Here is a 19,588-nt window from a genome sequence, read left to right as displayed (position 1 = left end):
ACGAAGGCTGTGTCGAAGGTTGTTTTTGTGTGTGAGGTTGGTGACGGAGGGCTACCCCTCTGGTAGCTTCCGCTGCACCTGAAGCTAGGTAATCTCGTGAAAGAAAGCGGCACTCTTCGGTGAACGCTTGGTGAGTACGGATCGTAGCTCTTAAGGGGGGTTTCAGGTGATAGGAATCAGGTTGAGTTAGGACTTCGTTATGTTTAACTGTTGAAATACTTAAGAAATTCAGCTTAACTGAAGCGTGTGAAGCGAGTTATTTTTTGAATGATTTTTAATCTTATATTTTGTGGAAATTGCTTTTGTCCTTGTGTATCGATTGTGTGCCACGTGTTTGGTAATCAATGACCCTTCTGGTCCACCACGGCACCGCAATAGGCTTTATTTTAACAGTTTGCTTGTTTAATGAGCTAAAATTTCTGCAACAATATCTGTTCTTTCGTGCGCTTTCTACAAAGCAGCACAACAGTTTGAGTCAGAATGCACCACGTGCTCTAGTTCGGCCGTTTTCAAGCAGCAGATGCAGTTAGTATGTTAAACAATTGTCGCACAGCCTTGTGTATTGGTTAAATCTCTGTCCAGAATAGTGCATGCGTAGAATCGTAATGCAAATCTCACTGAGATATTTTTATGGTATTAATGCTAAGGAGATGATAGTATAATTGTCTCCTACCCCCGTCTTCTGTGTTTCTTCTTGCTGTAGTTAAATTGTGCTCTGTTCCATTCTCACGTAATTCTTACTTAAATATTTCGAGTCAGGCACCAGTTATGTGTAGTTAGGATGTGCAACCAAATATTTAGTTACAGTAAATAATTTACGTGAAAGATAAATTTTTTGGTGTCGATCTTACCCCCTTACTCCGGTTTCCAATCATGAATTAATCAAGTTGCTTCATGCACGACATGGAGTGCTATTTATCTGGCTGCTTAAATAGATTAGCGTACTTGTAATTAAATTATTAAAGTAATTAAACTAATAATTTTCCAGCTCCGTTTTTTTTCTAAATGGTTAGGAAGGGCTTAGGCTGGTGGCGACTCTGAATTTCTGAATTTTTATCATTAATTGTGTGAGAGAAGCAGCTAGAAATGCGAGATAACGTATATGGATCGATGAGCAACGTCGTAAACATAGTAATACGTTACGTCAGTTCATGCACAAAGTCCTGCACCGGCAATACTTCCGCAATTACGGACAGCTATAGAGGCAGTATGGTTCACTCAGTATTTCTGCAGGCGTCCCAACGACTTTTTGAGTCAAAGCTGCGTCGAGTTGCTACACTTGTGAAATTATTATTAAAAATTTCTTATAATTATGTAGGGTGTACTCATCTAACTTCTTTTTATCTGTTGCTGCCACAAGCACTTTGTTCTTTCATGTCGACTGTAACTTGGTTTTTACACCAAGAATGACCAATACAAACATTATGTTTCAGAACCTTCATTATATATAACGTCATAATTATTATGTTTCATTGACAAAACTCAAAAATACAGACATGCTTACAACACTGACGTACATCTTATTTAAGCAATTACATGATTCTTGCACAACATCTCATAAGACACTGCCGTCCAATGCCTACATGGCTGCCCCTTTATATATAAATCCGAACAATCCTCGGTATCGTTATAAAGGTTTTGTTTAATAAAATTACAATTAAAAATGTCGCCTCAAAATTAATGACATATTTCAACAGTTGCACTGGCTCTTATAGAGCAAATACATTTATCGATTTTCAACCATTTAACATTTTGGAGTGTGCAAATACTCAAATATGAAATATTAACAATACTTTTACTATTTTTATAAAATGCGAAAGATACATGGTTCGGAAAATATTCCTACCAATGTATATGTTTCCAAGTCTCCCATTGAATGTGGCAAAATAGGTTTTTTATTTATTATTGACAAAACACCTAAAGAACTGCCTATGTTTACAAGCCACTTATAACATTTTCGCTAATTACATTTTAATTTTCTGCTCAGTTTTGATTCTCTCAGTTGGTTTTTCGTTTAAATACCACAGACTTTAATTTAGATACTGTTTTAACACCATCCATCTCAGTTTCAAAGAAATGACTTTGACCATTGTACTCGATCATTTGTTCCAGATTTCACCCAATTACTTTAAACCTAAATATTCCTACCAATTACAGGACTTATATACTTCAACACAATTATAATTTAGTAAACAGTTTCATTGTAACAATTTTATAAGCATAGGTTTACGTATACCACTAACTTTTGTTCACATCAGTGATGCCTGTTTATTTCAAATTGGCTCGAAAACTACGTGTTTTAAATGGGTGTCAATGGACTGTTACGTCTCACACTACACTAGGCAAACGGACGTCCTACACGATGTTAGGAGATATCCCACGACTGACCACATTATAGAGCCATGTCACTTGTTATGAGTCAGGAAATCTGGATGTCAACTTAGCAGCTTTTGCTGTGGCTTTCCTTCATGCAGGCTGTGGTGCGTCCAGCATGACACTGGACGTAAGAGTGACACCACGTCATTTTAAGGAACCGATGTTCAAAGAAGACTTGCAGCAATCACATACGAGGCGCACTCCTAAAGTTTCCACTATCACCTCAAAAAAATAAAGTTACGTGCTTGTTCCCTCACACATTTCTGGAGTGAAATTCCCGTGTCGCAGTGCTATAGAATGAAACGATCGGACCCGAAACGAACTAAAGCAGTCCACTGATAAAGTGGAAATGAGTTGCGATATTTTTCTTACTCCTCTAGTACCGTGCATCGGTGCTCTGACACAGAGATTTCAATGTGTGCAACCACAGCAGACATGTTTCTGCACTCAAACAAATATTTAACTTCATAAACTTAACTAAATAACCTTTTATTCATAATTTAAGATCGACCCGTTCCCCGCCGGCGGAGGTGGCCGAGCGGTTCTAGGTGCTTCAGTCCGGAACCAAGCGGCTGCTACGGTCGCAGGTTGAATCCTGCCTCGGGCATGGATATGTGTGATGTCCTTAGGTTAGTTACACTTATGTAGTTCTAAGTTTAGGGGACAGATGACCTCAGATGTTAAGTCCCGTAGTGCTTAGAGCCATTTGAACCATTTGACCCGTTCGCCTTTGAAAAACTCTAGTGTCCATAAGATTCTTTGCGACACCTGCTCTTCTTACTACGTAGGACAAAAAGGACGTGCCTTTACAATCAGATATAAAGAACATCTTTTAAGAAAAAATGGTACTAACACCCAAAATTCGTCTTTTGCTGACCACCTATTTGCAGGTCACGCGCCTAAAGCTGTTCACGATATCAACATTTTGCACGCTGAGAAGAAAGGGCGTAGATTAGATGTTCTCGAAGAACTAGAAATTTTTAAACGTCTTTCTCGAAAGGATGGTCTTATTCTTAATGAGCAGCTACAATTACGTAATAAAAGCTTCTTCAACGGTATAAAGCCGTTACTTCATATTTGAGTTCGTGTTCCCTCGTGCAGTTACCAAAATACTTTTTCTGTTTAAGTCGATTCATAACTGTTTGTTCATTAAATGGTTTATATGAACTACATTTCATGTTATGCTGTTTTTCTGTTCTATGAGTTATTCAGCTCCTTTTTTGTAATTCTGTAATGGCGTTTTTCAGCCTTTAAACAGTACTTTAAGCTCTTATGTAGACAAATTGTTTCCATGTCTCCTGCTGTCACATAAAATATTGCCTCTTACTTCACGTATTACAAATTTCACTTGGAATGTTAAGTAGCCGGTTTGTATTTGCGGCTACTAGATGGCACTTTTAACGTAACGTTCAACTGCCCGCAATTGCTAACGCGGGCGGCTCAGTCTGATGCTACTGCAGCTCGACATGTGGTGCAGCCTTTAGTGGCCTGCCTCCGTGTTTTCTGTTTTAATATTGTGTGACTAAAGCGTTATCGCTTCATACTTATTTTATACGTGACATGCCAGTTTTAAATGTTTTATTTCTGATGAAGGCACTCTTATAAGTTGCCGAAGCCAAGGTAAAAAATACTTAATTTTCGCGACCGAGGGCTGCAATTGTTTTAATTTTACCTTGTAACCGTCGCTGACAACGCAGCCAAGTTTAAAGCTTTACATAACCTTAGTCTATATTGAAACTTCTTTACTTAAATGTGTGTGTCTGTACGTAAATTGCTGAATGACTGAGAAGATGAAACTTCTACGTTACTTTGTTCGGAAACAGCTGATTAAAACTGAATGTACTGAGCCTGCTTTCTCTTTACTATTTCTTATCATGTCAACACTGACCCACAATATTCTAGCGTAGCGCAACGCAATGTGACTGCTCAAAAAAATTATAACCTGACTTCAAATAATTAATTCAAAAGAATGGCCCTGACTAAAAAGAAATGTTAACAATAACCTATACATTTCATTAAGCACGTACCTCACAAAAATCTTCATTACGCAAACTACTGCAATACAGCGAGCGTCAATACTGGCAGTTAAATAAAAGATTCTAACTGCTGAAGCCACTAACTACTAATAGGCATGTGTTTGGCAAAGGAAAAATTTTGTTGCAAACCAAATATTGTATTTTTTACCTTAATAGTGTGACGTCCAGTTCAGACACGAATATAAATCGTCATTGACATCCAATACAGCGAGCGTCAATACTGCCAGCTAAATAAAAGATTCTAACTACTGAAACCACTAACTACAAAAACGCATGTGTTTAGCAAAGGAAAGATTTTGTTGCAAACCAAATAATGTATTTTTTACCTTAATAATGTGACATCCAGTTCAAACACGAATATAAATCGTCATTGACATCCAGTACAAAGATACATAATCATTTTCGATCTCCAAGTCGGATACTTCCAGATCGTTAACCTACGCTAACACTTCAGACCTCTACCCTCCATCAATGCTAACTTCTCACATTTAAAATCAAATCACTGCTGGCTGTTCACCTCCAACTGCCCACCACTACTTTCATCACTGCTGGCGACTAACTTCCAACTGCCCAACACTACTGGCGACTAACTTCCAACAACGAGTACAACCAGCAACAGAGTCTCTTACAAAGAAAGCGCAGTCAGCGATCCAATGCAAAGCGCTACACAGCGCTGACAACGCGGAAGCAGCCCACTACAATATTTTAGAGGTGGTAATTAAAATTTAATGATTACCTTTTGTAAATCACATGGGAACCACAAGAATATATTCAGAGACGTTTGGGAGAGTACCGAGGCATCAAGACAAACATTTTTATCTCGCTCTATACGAGAATGGGATAAGACAAGAAGTTGGTAATAGATCACAATCGGCCAGTAGCTGTACTGTGGCCTCGTGGAGTACACATCTAGGTGTAGTTAAGTCTTGGTCCATGAAATGTTACACGCCTAATACTAAATTAGTTGACAGTAGAGGAGTGCATATCAGGGTTGTTGTAACAAACTACTTTGTGAATAGACCTTTGAAAACTGCGACAGGTCATAGTCTGAAATCACAGTCACCCCATTTTACTTAAAATTTTATATCTCTGCCAAGAACATTAAAAAAGTTTCCTTTTCCCTCCATAATTTAAACTTCAGTTTGGTTGTCGAGAGCAGCATATTTCAATATCTTCACAGTTTATGGCTGGCGGGTTATAACTTCTCATCTCTAGCAGTTCAATCTACCTACCTCGGTAAGCTTCTTGATGCCAGTCCCTTTCAGACGACATTGGCATATACTGACTCAGCCGATAAAAGCAGCGTTGAAGAAATTTCCTACCAGGCAAGGGCCGCATAACTCAAGCTTCGAAGCGGCATCTGTAAGCCTGCTAAATTTAGGGCGTTCGGGTTTCTAAAGTACTTGCGTGAAAATGTTCTGAAGTTCAACTAATTACGCTTTATTGCCTCCAAAACTAGTTCTAAATGTCTATCAAGTCCGTGTTTACTGTGCAACTAATACTGTGCAGGTTAAGGACTGTTTTTACTAAAAATTCTCCACACGAAAGCAGTCGAAAGTTCACCAGCCCGACCATAATGATTTTAACTGTCACTTACCCCCAGCTGTTCGCCATAATTTCTCGAAATGTTCACGAAACACACCACGTGAAGTATTAAAATGTTCAGGTGAGTGTGAATTCCTGTGGGACCAAACTGCCGAGGTCATCGGTCCCTAGACTTACACACTACTTAAGCTAACTTATGCTACGAACAACACACACACGCATGCCCGAGGGAGGACTCGAACCTCCGGCGGGAGGGGCCGCGCAATCATTGACGTGGCGCCTCTAACCGCGCGGCCACTCCGCACGGCTGAAGTTTTAAGTTTGACATGAAATTCCACCAGTAAATAATTTCCAAATAAATATACTCAAAATGTCAAGGCTCATTTAAGTTATGGCACCAGAGCCGATAGAACGTAAGATTTCTTTCATCTTAACAAAAATTCGCATGTGGCGGTTCCATAGTGATCAGTACAGTAACACGGTTCACGAGCGACTCACAGAGACACGGAAACTGTGCCACAAAGCACAACAGAAGGCGCGGGAAATGCTTCACTCCTATTGGCTAATGATTTAGGCAGCCCTGAAATACTAGCGATAATCCATAGGTCATCAAATAGTATCATAGACAGCAATTTGTAAAAGGAATTCTGTATGTAGGAAACCAAATTAAATTTAAATGTAACAAAGAATGAAGAATTAAAATACTAATTCATTTAATACTTAACATCTCTTCGGGCTGCTTTAACACAAAAGCATGCACACTGGGATATACGTCACATGATTCATGGTTGCACAAGAATTTTCCCACGCATACATTTCACATAGTGTTCAATAAAATGAAACATCCACACTTTCTGTGTGCCATCCATACACTCTCTCTCTCTCTCCACAACATTACACAATAACACATAATTAAATAATTTTAAAAATAGTTTCCATTGCATCAGCGGCTACTGTAATGAAAGCAAAGTCTTGAAAATTAGCTTCTATGAAGTTAATCTTTTCAGTTATAATTTCAACTGATATTGTAAATGAATACTTTAAGCCCCTAGCACAGGTTTTTCATACTAGAAAAGTTATTGTGTGTTTCAAGTAAATTTCTATATCTCGAAAGATATTGAAGATAATGAACTGAGATTTTTACAGTATAGTTATATTATTAATACAAGTCTGTATACGAAGCAGGAAAATGATGGTATAAAACTTACTACCACTTTTTATAATGATAGGGAATGTGCATAACGCTTCGTACGCACGCGATAGGGAAACACCTTGTCCTGACGGCCAGCAAAAGTTGCACTGACGTGAGAGCACCAAAATCTGGTCTCATCCCGACTACATGACAAGACACAGTTACCTCACTGCGAAGTGGAAAGATTCGGAATAATTTACCGCGTTACAAGTTACGCCTCCGTTTCTCATATTCTTTTACAAATGATCCAATATCTAATTAGCTACGTGATTGGTGACTCAAATTTAATCATGTGTACCAGACAGCCGTAGTTCTCAACTGAGGGCAGGAACGAATTGCGGTGCTGTGCGACATGGCTGCTTCTCTGCCTGGTAGTTAAATCGACTCGAGAAAGACTCACATTTCCATTTTCGTTTTATTTCCAATTATCTTGTCTGCCCCTGCCTTTGACGCAAAAAATTGGCTATTCCTGTTACGTTACTGTCCTCATTAAACTGCCATTAAAATACTCTCGATTTACATGAATTACCATAGAATGAGTCCCCTCAGAGGTTTCAATCTCCAAATGTAGGAGCTTTCAGCGTTGCTATCATGTTTTGTGGTTCGTTCACTGGCGGATAATTGATGTCTTCCTTTCATTCCTTTTTTGTGTGTCTGCACACATATTTAATAGCTTCAGATCGCTATAGGACTTGCCAAATTGTGTTCCGCAAACATTAAAAAAAAATTTAATATGATATCTCTTTTAGGGCTGCAATACACGTGAGAGCTTTTGCTCTCCGACGCTTCTCGCAGAATTGTTTACACTAGGGACGAATTTTCATTAATAGTTACTTATGTGAGTTACGGGCTGTGGCTGGTAAAACTCAAAGATGGCAATCCCATCATCAGTTTTACCTGCAATGGGCCACTACCTCATTCAGTGACTCAGTGAGCGTACTTGCAGTAAATTTAGTGTCGGAACCAAGACGTATTACCGGGATACAACATGGGTCAGAAATAGAAACGAGATAAAATAGTTTAATCGATCTGGGAAGTTGCCAGCTGGCACATTGGGGGAACTCGAAGTTGAACAATTTAAACATTTGGAAGAAAAGGAAGATTTTGCAGCCGTTACAGAAACAAAGAAGAAAGCATCTGGAACTAAAGTAGAGTACAGCAGGAACAAAAAGGAAGTAAATGTGTCGCCGTCTACATTCATAGAAAATGGGGACATAAAACACTGGACGACGAATGTGTAAGTGAACGTTTTGTACTTGTAGGAATTAAAGGTCCAAGAAGAATCCTAAGAATAATAGCGGCTTATGCCTCACGAGTTACAAGTGATCATAAACAGATATAATAAAAGTCAGATTTTTCTTATGGGAAATCAGTCTTAGAAGTGGAAATATACCAATTCCAAAAATTGTGAGAACAAAAGACTACGCAACGAAAACGAAAAATAATCTTGGATTTTGCTACCTTTAATCATTCAAAAATTACCAATAGTTTCTTTAGGAAGAAAGACATTTACAAATGTACCTGGTCAGAAAATGGATATAGGTCCGCTTTAAATTATATAATAATAAATGTGAAATTTTCTGGACAGATTTTAACGAGGAGTGGATATTGGATTTGATCGCTTCCTACTGGTGTCAATAATTGACATGTATGTAAAATGGGGAAAACCGAAGAAACAAGTTAAGGCTCAACAGGAAGAACAAGTTGTTAAAGTTTGCTTTTTAGAAGATAGCAACATACGAGATCTCTACCAAAAGTGGATGACAAAAAATATTAGCAAATTTATAAATGGTAGAAGACGTGAAAGAAAAAGTTAAAAAAGTTAAAAAACAATCATATCGAACTTAGCTAATCAGGTTCTGGAGAGGAGAAGAAAATATAGGAAACGTAGAGGAGTAAGGACTTGGACGCCAGGGATGGAAACAGCAATCAAAGAAAAACAAAAGGCTTTCAAGACTTATATAAATAATCCCACTAATGAAAAATGTAATGATATAAAGGGAAGAAAAATAATGCGAAATACACAACTCGAAAAGCGCACGCAGAGTCATGGGAACGCTTAATAAGCAATAAAGAGCATGATTTACGTGGCAGACAAACTATCGCTTATAAAGTGATGAAATCACTCAACTCACGAGAAAATGGTCGTATACGTGTTAATAATACAGGGAAGAATGATGAGAACGAATGGAGAGCTATTATAAAAAATTGTGGTATGATGGTACTTTACAACTCAGACATTACCTGAACTGGACACAAAAGGCCTGGACGGTATTGATATGAGAGACCTGACGGAAGATCTGAAAGCTACAAAATATAGGAAAACTTCAGGTTTAGATGGTGCTAATATGGAACTGTGGAAATATGGAGGGCTATTCTCTCATCTAGGACGTCCTCACATATTTAATCAAGGTTGTAGAAATGTGAAGGTACCAAAAGACAGTCTGAGGACCAAATTCATATATATCTTTAAAAATGGCGATAAAAATATATGTAGAACTATTGAGGAATAAGCAGAAACTTAAACGCAAAGCAGAAACTTAAACGAACGTGTTAGTGTTGGATGAGTCAGTGGATTAGACGGCGGGATGATTTCGGAACAAGCAAGAATATCATTGTAGACGTTGTGTTGGAAGATCCACAACAATATAAAAATTTTAGGAGAATGACAGAGGCGGAGATGGAAGAAATACTCCTTATAACTGGACACAGAATGGTCAAGCAAGGTCAAGAAAGACACTATAATGAATAAATACATTAGTCTTGAAGACAGACTGCTTGTGTCACTAACATTTATAGCATCAGGTACGTTTATTCAGTTTAGTAATAGATACAATAGTAATTACGATGAAATAACATTACATTATATTTCATTGTGATACCCACACTCCTTCAAATGCCGAACAGAGCGGATATCGGATGTATGAAAGATTACTATTAATTTGACGTTTTTATTTTTTAACGGAACCACTGGTGAATTCCCAAAGATCTTTGCTTCAACACCATGTATAATAATACACTATGCGTACAAAAGTATCCGGACACATGGCTGAAAATGACTCACAAGTTCGAGGCGCCTTTCATCGGTAACGCTGGAATCCAATAGGGTGTTAGCGCACCCTTAGCCTTGGTGACAGCTTCCACTCTCGCAGACATACTTTCAATCAGGTTCTGGAAGGTTTCTTGCAGAATGGCAGCCCATTTTTCACGGAGTGCTGCACTGAGGAGAGGTATCGATGGATCCTGATGCACTTTGGAATTCCTGTGTGATGATAGATGTCTGTCTATTACACATTACGACCCTTTTCAAATGTAGGCGGTCTCTGTCACTCAACAGACGAGGCCGGCCTGTACGCTTTTGTGCTGTACGTGCCCCTTCACGTTTCCACTTCACTGTCACATCGAAAGCGGTGGACCTATGGATGTTTGGGAATGTGTAAATCTCGCGTAGAGACGTATGACACAAGTGACACCCAATCACCTGACCACGTTCTAAGTCCGTGAGTTCCGCGGAGCGCCCCCTTGTGCTCTCTCACGATGTCTAATGACTACTGAGATCGCTGATAAGGAGTACCGGGCAGTGGATGGCAGCACAATGCACCTAATATGAAAAACTTGTGTTTTTGGGGGTGTCCGGGTACTTTTGATCACATAATGTGTAATCAATAAGTAGCATAACATAAAAAATTGTACATACAGCTGTAGTACTTACAGTTAAATGGAGATTTTTCCCAGCTCCAAATCGATCACTTGCGAACTTAAATTCACTTTTTTATGTTGGTTAATGTATGTTATAGTTGTGCAGATTCTGGTAAATTTCTTTGTGGAGGCGTTAAAAACTGGAGCCACTTCAGCCAACAAAACGTATGTCTTGTCGACGACTCTATTGCTCTATGTTCTTGAGGGATTTATGTATAGAACTCTAAATTTACGTCTTTTGCAAACAAGTGTTCATTAAATGTGGTTATTCCGTCAATTTGAAACTGTGGAAACGGCTGCTCCTTCGCTAGGTGAACAATGGACAGTCTAGCACATTTTGATAGCATATACCCATCATTTTTAAGCTGATCCAAATGGGAATGAAGTTTTATAAACATTTTTTATGTATCCTTCAATCTCCTATCGTTTTTGATCCCATTGATTTCAACCAGAACTCCAACATTTGACCAATCCCCATTGCTGTTGCTGTAAAATTAAATGTCAGATGTTTCCATACACTTTTTCGAAACCTCTACTGTTAGTATAACCTTGAATGAGAGACGTTAAGTTCTTTCCTTTAGGCCGGTATTGCACTATCAAATTTCATTGTCAAATATCTTTGTCCAGTATCTTTACCAAAGATATTTGATCGTGTAAGAGGGAACTTTGTCAAATGTCGTCCAATATTTGATCAAATCTAGGGCCTCGCTGTAGATTTGATCAAAGAAGTCGCTTGTCTTCTGTTCACTGCAATGTGACATGTTACCACATGGGGCGTTAGCATCGCTGCATTCTGTCGTCTGTAGTGTTTTTATAAACATTGCGGGTAAATACAATTGGTGTGTGCCGACAACTACAAAATTAATAGAGATGTATGAAGCTGATCAGGCGCTTTACAACGCGAGGCACGCTGAATACAAAAATAGATTACGAAGATTGGAGACCTGACCTGAGCTAACCTAACCTAACCTAACCCTCTCCTGTAGCAAGGAATCGGAGTGTTACAGTGAGCCCGTCTTCTGCCGATGTAGCAGTTCTTAAGTGAATATTGTGCTTTGTGGTATGAGGATAGACTTCATTGAGCACATATAGAAATGTATGCTCATCCATTCTTAAGTAACTGATGTACGATTTGACGACCTCCACTATAAGCTCACGTAACAAGATTTGTTGAATGCTTTTATCGTGTCGTCGTAAAACCCACGGCTTCACCCAGGTATGTTTCCTTTTTTTTCCCGCTTCTCTTCCGCATGTGCACACAGTGCAATTGTGGTACACGCAACTGCTGCGGTTAATAAGAAGTTGTTGTTGTCAGCCATCTTGAACTTTGACGAAAAATATGATGGCAGTGTAATGCCCCTTCTAGCGCTACGTCAAAGATCTTTGTCAAATATATTTGACGGAATATTTGATCACATCTTTGCTGTAGTCCCAGTCTTCAAAAAGGGTCGTCGAGCAGATGCGCAAAACTATAGACCTATATCTCTGACGTCGATCTGTTGTAGAATTTTAGAACATGTTTTTTGCTCGCGTATCATGTCGTTCCTGGAAACCCAGAAATACTCTGTAGGAATCAACATGGATTCCGGAAACAGCGATCGTGTGAGACCCAACTCGCTTTATTTGTTCATGAGACCCAGGAAATATTAGATACAGGCTCCCAGGTAGATGCCATTTTCCTTGACTTCGGGAAGGCGTTCGATACAGTTCCGCACTGTCGCCTGATAAAGTAAGAGCCTACGGAATATCAGACCAGCTGTGTGGCTGGATTGAAGAGTTTTTAGCAAACAGAACACAGTATGTTGTTCTCAATGGAGAGACGTCTACAGACGTTAAAGTAACCTCTGGCGTGCCATAGGGGAGTGTTATGGGACCATTGCTTTTCACGATATATATAAATGACCTAGTAGATGGTGTCGGAAGTTCCATGCGGCTTTTCGCGGATAATGCTGTAATATACAGAGAAGTTGCAGCATTAGAAAATTGCAGCGAAATGCAGGAAGATCTGCAGCGGATAGGCACTTGGTGCAGGGGGTGGCAACTGACCTTTAACATAGACAAATGTAATGTATTGCGAATACGTAGAAAGAAGGATTCTTTATTGTATGATTATATGATAGCGGAACAAACAGTGGTAGCAGTTACTTCTGTAAAATATCTGGGAGTATGCGTAGGGAACGATTTGAAGTGGAATGATCATATAAAATTAATTGTTAGTAAGGCGAGTGGCAGGATGAGATTCATTGGGAGAGTCCTTAGAAAATGTTGTCCATCAACTTAGGAGGTGGCTTACAAAACACTCGTTCGACCTATACTTGAGTATTGCTCATCAGTGTGGGATCCGTACCAGGTCGGGTTGACGGAGGAGATAGAGATGATCCAAAGAAGAGCGGCGCGTTTCGTCACAGGGTTATTTGGTAAGCGTGATAGAGTTACGGAGATGTTTAGCGAACTCAAGTGGCAGACTCTGCAAGAAAGGCGCTCTGCATCGCGGTGTAGCTTGCTGTCCCGGTTTCGAGAGGGTGCGTTTCTGGATGAGGTATCGAGTATGTTGCTTCCTCCTACTTATACCTCCCGAGGAGATCACGAGTGTAAAATTAGAGAGATTCGAGCGCGGACGGGGCCTTTCCGGCAGTCGTTCTTCCCGCGGACCATACGCGACTGGAACAGAAAACGGAGGTAATGACAGTGCCACGTAAAGTGCCATCCGCCACACACCGTTGGGTAGCTTGCGGAGTAAAAATGTAGATGTAGAAATATTTGACAAAGAAATTTGATAGTGTAATACCGGCCTTACCGGCGCTGCGTGTGGAACCTGAGTGTGAAGCTCGGTGGGTGATACGTCAAATGGCGCCCGAGCCACCGAGACACGGAACTGGGCTGGTCGCAGGCGGCGGCAGCTGCTGCTGGCAGCTCGCCAGGTGTACTCGTCTGCGAGTTGAGCGAGGCCACCCGGCCCTGCTGCCGCCACCTGCCGGCCGAGGGCCCGAGAGGGGACCGGGGACGTGATGGCAGGCGGGCGGGCGGGCCATGTTTGGATCGATTGCCACCTGATGACGTCAGGGGACGGCCACTCTGGACGCTAGAGGCAGATGGGGGACCGCTCCGCCGCCTCGGGCGCAACAGATGACACGGGCCGGTACAGGTGCGCCTTGCAGCCCCACAACAGCACAGAAAGTTTCGAAAAACAGTTCTCGTATTCCTGCAAGGGAGGTAGTGTTGGTCAAAGCTAGAAGGAAAATTCCTACGCCGTAACAAATATGGACGGAAAGGCCACGCGCAGAATCGCGCTTTTCGGGGGAGGAGTGCGCTCTTGCTGCTCGGTTCTTTTGTATCCCGCCTGGAAGGCGGCGCGTGGGTCTGCTTCTGAAAACTGAAAGGTTGGCCGAATGTAGGAAGTGAGTAGGAGCAGGAAAAGGTGAAAATCTCTCGGTACTGCTGTTAGAAATGGTTTTACTATATCACCATAGTAACTGAATAAATAACGTGAATATACAGAGAGGCATTCATAACTTTGTACGTAGGTGCGAAGCCTTAGACCCGTCGTAAGTAAAGCGAAGCTGACGCGAAGTGTCCCGGCCGTCTGCTCTTGATCAAATGGGGACAATCTGGAGCCGGAGCTCGTAGAGCTCTCCCGCTCCGGCTAGAGTGCACTGTCATCGGTGTCTGTCGTTGTGCCAACCTAGCAGAGTGCACCTACGTTGTGGCAACGTAGCTATCGATACCACAGGTTCCTACTTGAGTTAGGAACACGGGTTGAAATTTTTTTAGCTTAGCTCGGATCAGCGGTCACTTGTATAGACATACGAACACCTGTCTCACTGTAGCCACAGTCTACCATTACAGTCGCGACACTCTGTCTCTTTTTGTTACCCACAGCGACAGCAGCGCCCATAGCGGCCACCAAGCAGCACTACTGGTTGCGAGTAACAACGTTTATATCATGCTTATCCATTACAGATATTTTAGAACCGTGACTGTATAGTGAATGTAAATAAGTTATACAAAACTGCAACCAGTCACATTTTTGAATAACTATGTTTTATTCCAAGAACCGGTTTTCAAACCTTTTCAGGTTCATCTTCAGATGGTTTCAGGAAGTTACACCATTATTACTAGCATAATGCTGGGTGCTGACTTGCGACAGTATAGGCGGCTTTTTTTTTCTTTCTTCGGTTAGTGTCCATCTGTCTGCCTCCATTTTGATGTCTAGTTGTTATATCACTACACACTTCCACACAAACTATATTAATTTATGCTCTGACAGCGAGACTTTTCCCGCATCCAGCATGCGCTTTACAACTGAACAGTTTGAAGCGCATGCTGGATGCTGGAAAAGTCTTTCTGTCAGATGGACTCTAACAGAAGGTAAAAAAAAAAGCCGCCTACACTGTCGCATGCCAGCACCCAGCATTATGCTAGCAATAATGATGTAATTTCCTGAAACTATCTGAAGATGAACCTGAAAAGGTTCGAAAACCGGTTCATGGAATAAAACATAATTATTCAAAAAAGTGACTGGTTGCAGTTTTGTATAACTTATTTACAACGTTTATATTTATTTGTAACATAGTTTCAACAATAGGGAGTGTATGCACTGCCATGAAAACCGATAATAACTAAAAAAAGACAACGTTTGTCATTATTTAGTTTCCTTGGGTTCCTGAGAGGGGCATTATAGAGCAGTTTTTTTAAGAGTCTCTAGTAACGTATAGACTTTTATAGAATAAATTACTAGTAAGCATCAGATGACTTGCCCTTTTGCAGAAAGACATCGTATAACTACCCAACAAAGTATAGTTTTCTTCGTTACACTTTCAGCCAAATCAGTGACTGTGGAACATAAGAAACCTACATTATTTAACTTACCAAATAAGCCACCACAACAGCAACTTCGGGGAAAACCACACAGACGTAAAAATAAGTGTTCGAAAGCAATAAAACTGTTTCACAACCCAGAAGAAAACTCTGTCGCAAACGTCAAAAATCTTCAACACATTCGCTTTTGAAGCAAAAGTAATTGCTTTTACAAAAATATTCGTGTATTAGAAAGTCGAGTAAAGTGTAAGAATGAGCGAATCACGAGATTCCGTAACAATTTTTAAGTGTCAAGGTAAGTTCCTATGCCAATAATAACAGACAACAGAAATTTATATTTCTCCTGCATGAAGTGTGTGTGTATATTCTCTTGCTTTAATCAGAACAAGCTGGAAATATACATTTATTCGAAAGTATTTTTTTGTGAATAAATTGTAACTTATGTATATGAATCAGTGAAATTCGCCTGTTTTTGCATGTGTTTCACGATAATTCACGTCTCTTGATAAGTTAGTAACGCATGGAACGCAGAAATGTAACAAGTGTTTCGTTAATTAAGTAGGGCAGTGCTGCAGCTTTGATACAGTATGTTAATCAACGTTAGAACGACAAACCGGAACTGGCGGCCAGGCAAATTATGCGATTCGATTAATTCCTTTTGCAAAAGATTTTAACTGGGCTGACATTAACGCTCAGCTAATGGCGACGTTTGTATGTGCACGTTTCGGATTTTACATGCAAAAACAGTCGTCCTTAAATAACTTCGTACTGGAACGAGAGTGATGGTTCAAATTTGATCTACCCGTGTATCGGACTTTGGTCTAAGGTAAGTTTTAATCATTTGAAAAAAATCGTACTTCGTTTGGATTTTACATGCAAAAATACGTTTTTCTGGGAGATCTTAGAAGCGCGTCCTTTCGATATTTGAACGAATCGGTTGAAACTTTGCACGTAGGTAGATCAATGGATAAAGTGAAAGCGAAATTTTTGTTATCCAGTGATGTTTAAACGTTGTCGATATACGGTGGTTTAAAATCGAGCTAAGTGTATCTTAAAATTCCCCCTTATGTAAATTTAATGCACATAAACACATTAAAGTGAATCAAATAGATGACAAATGTAGTCTTACGAGAAAAGTTGAAAACTCGCTTGCAAAAATCTAGCTTCATTTGGATTTTACGCCCAAAAATACGTTTTCGTGAGTCGCTTCAAACTTGTGAAAGTCGGTTGAAATATTTAAAGGCACCAAAATACGCGTAACTAATGGTCGTTCTGATGTGTTTTGAAAGCTATATCTGTTGCCTCAACGCAGCGGTCTAACGTTGCACATAAAGCACACGTAAACCGCGGTTTTACACGAATCGCAAGTATTGTCACGATTTAAAGTGATACAGATGACAATGAAAAATATTTTGTTACGCAAATTATAAGAAGGGTTTGCAAAAATCTTTCATCGTTCGGTTTTCTGTGTGAAAAATCACTCATTTGCACATGAAACTATACTTAGTAGAAACGCGTTGCATTTTGAGCGCTGGATTTGGGTATAATTAAAAAGCTGATTATTACGGATGTTTGTAGTTTCGTTATTTATAGGTTAAAAATGTTTTTCACGAGTGGCTTAAACTAACAAAAAATATTTGGACGTGCAAAACAGTGTACGCACCGAATTAAAAATAACCCAGCCCTGGACAAAATGATATACTGTTTGATGAGCATTTAACGGTTTATCGATGACCACACAAGAGAATTAAAGGAACCCGAAAATTGCTAGAAAAATCATAGTCAGAAAGATGGTAACCTAATTTCTAACTATTAGAAAATGTTATACTGCGTTTTCTTCAAAAACTACTATTCTGTCTTGCAGAAAATTTATTTTCGGACAAAACAAGCTTAATTTCGGCAATTTTTGTACAGAATGGAAAAGTTAATAGTATTTTATCATGCGTATATTGTTTCGCAGTAGTTTTGCTTATTTCGTGGTAGGTGGTATAGCACTTAGCAGCCCCATCAGTCAAACAAATCAGTAACAGCTTGCACTGTACGTGCTTGAGCATTGTCCTGAAGAAGGTGTCATCACTACTGTCTCTATGCTGTCCATTTTTGTAACACAACCTACGACCAGTTTAGAGACAGAAGTGATGGTACTTTCTGTAGGACCTGACCATCATTTTGCAGGACAATGCACAAGCACCTACAGTGCAAGCTGTTACTGATTTGTTTGACTGATGGGGCTGCTAAGTGCTATACCACCTACTGCACTCCCATGACTTAAGCCCCCGTGATTTCAACTCGATTTATAAACTACAGGAAACGCTTCAAGGCATTCACTTCAAAACAGCTACAAATTCGTCGGACATTAGACCGCGCCGTTCGAACTGTCAACAAAACTGGCACTGCTAAGAGTATCCTACGACTTCCACATCGCTGGCAACGGGTTATACACAATGCTGGTGACTGCTTTGAAGGTCAGTAAAACTTCGAAACACGTATCTATTTTGTACGAGCTGTAAATAATAGTTGCCACTATTAAAGTTCCAACCATCGTATAACAGACATCTTCAACTCCTCCTTCACAACAAGTGTTTTCCCTGAGGTGTGGAAACAGGGACAAGTTAAATTGTTTCCTAAAAAGGACATTGCGACAGGATCCTCCGACCTATTTGCATTCACTCAGTGCTGTCCAAGGCCTGAGGATATATAGTCCGCAACCAGCTAACAAACTACCTACCAGAAGAATTCCAATATGGCTTATGTAAATATCGCAGCATAACATCTGTCTTAATAATGGAAACAGATGACCTGAAACTTACTACAGATGCACAAGAGGCAACTATCATGTGCTTCTTAGACTTCAGCAAATTCTTTGACACTGCTGACTGTGAAATTTTACTTGTCAATTTTAGCAGACGAAATTTTTCTCCAAGTGCAGTGCAATGGTTTTGCTAATACCTGAATTCTCGTCAGCAATGCGTCATGTCCGTCACTATAATGTCAGAGTGGAGGCTGATAGTATAAGTTGTTGATACTAGTTATTAGGTCCTATACTCTTTTTCATTGTAGCTAAATGATGTGTCATCAGTTTTGTCCTGCTGCAAATATGACTGTACGCTGATGACCTCCAGTTATATCTATATCTAAAGCCAATAAACCTGAAGACAGCTGTCGACAGTCTCAGTACCGGCCTTTGTACACCACCAATATGGACGCAGAATATAGGCTTAAAGCTCAACCCATCCAAAACCTGAGCGGTACTGTTTGGTTATTAATCCGAAGTATCTAGACTCCTTTCCATCTTTAACCCTAAATGGAACAGATACCAACTTTTCTCCTTCACCAAAGAGTCTACGAGTAATAATAGATGAAAATATAAATTGGACTGAGCACATAACAGCAATGTGCAAGGCATCAGCACCTCTCTACGCTCGTCAAAAGTATTCCCTTCCCTCTTGAAGTGAAACAGAACTTGTACAAACACTTAAACTTCCAATTATTGACTATAGATGTTATCCTGGCAGGCTTTTCTCAGGAAAGTTAATGGCGCCTGGAACTGGTTATGAAGGTCTGCGTCCTTTATATCTCTGACAGGAGAGCCCGTAAAGCCTGGTGTCAAGAACTCAGTACAATGGTCATAGGAACAGTGGTCCCAGGTTATGTTCACGGACGAGTTCAGGTATAGTCTGAACAGCGATTCTCACCAGGTTTTCGGCTGGCGTGAACCAGGAACCAGATACCAACCCCTTAATGTCCTTGAAATGGACCTATATGGAGGTCGTGGTTTGATTGTGTTGGGTGGGATTATGATTGGTACACGTACACCCCTGCATGTCTTTGACAGAGTAGCTGTAACAGGTCAGGTGTATCGGGACGTCATTTTGCACCAGTATGTCCGCGTTTTCAGGGGTGCAGTGGGTTCCACCTTCCT

This window comes from Schistocerca serialis, chromosome 1 (assembly GCF_023864345.2).
Source record: "Schistocerca serialis cubense isolate TAMUIC-IGC-003099 chromosome 1, iqSchSeri2.2, whole genome shotgun sequence".
Lineage (NCBI taxonomy): Eukaryota > Metazoa > Arthropoda > Insecta > Orthoptera > Acrididae > Schistocerca > Schistocerca serialis.
The sequence above is the reverse complement of the archived record's forward strand: the minus strand, read 5'-3'. Positions refer to the sequence as shown.